We start from the raw sequence: 1,002 nt of genomic DNA on the forward strand, positions 1-1,002 counted from the left end.
CATGGGAACTACAATGAAAATTTAGGTGCAGTAACACAACCCGAACACTGAGCTTAAACTAAATATCATCGTTTAATGCATCAGAATCCACAATCTTAAAAGGGAACTCTCATTAAGGTATCCTGCATACCACATAACACATTGACTGTCTAGTCCAGTATTTCTCGTTAGAAATTAATAACTTGAGGGGATAACATAGGAGTAATGCAAACCTTTTCTCTTTCTTAGAACTTCCGGTCCGAAAATTGCACTTGAATTAAATATTAATGGGAGACAAAATTTGGCAGGGGGAAAATGAAAGACAAAAAACTAAAAAATTAGCTAAGAGAAAAAAATCGCATATTCCAATAATCAATAATACCAAACAAAGAGAAATTGAAGTAATCAGTTAGCTATTTTTTTTTTATAAAATCCTTTTTTCTATAAAAAGAAAAAAAGTAAACTACAATGGTTATATTATTATTTTAAAAAAAATTTATCCTTTATTTGAGAGTTAATTTTAGCAAGGGAAAGAATAAGGTTGGTATCTTTGATTGTAAGTTTTTAAATGAAAGAGAAAAACTTATAAATTCATCTAAATATATATATTTTTTAAATTTTTTAATTTAAGAGATCTTTTATTAACTCTCTTTTTATAATACCCTCTTCTCATTTTTCTGTAAATTAGGTTTATTTAATTTTGAGTCCCAGTAGAATGCATTTAGATGTAAGTTTGGAAGATTTTTGGTGCAGGAGATCTCGCTCAGGTAAGATAAATCTCGCCCAAGCGAGATGGGCGAGATTGAGCTTGCAGAAATATTTTGTTATAGGGCTATCTCGCTCAAGCGAGATGATTTTGCTTAAGTGAAATAAGATAAATATTGTTCAACTGTCACCTCGCCAGGCAAGAGTGATCTTGCTTAGGTGAGCTGAGAATCTTGCCCAGACGAGCTGAGAATCTCAGGCGAGAACCCACAGGAGAAATGGCATGCTTTCTGGACACCAGCCAACTCAAGTAAGATG

The sequence above is a fragment of the Abrus precatorius genome, unplaced genomic scaffold, assembly GCF_003935025.1.
Source record: "Abrus precatorius isolate BTA unplaced genomic scaffold, Abrus_2018 Scaffold10, whole genome shotgun sequence".
NCBI lineage: Eukaryota > Viridiplantae > Streptophyta > Magnoliopsida > Fabales > Fabaceae > Abrus > Abrus precatorius.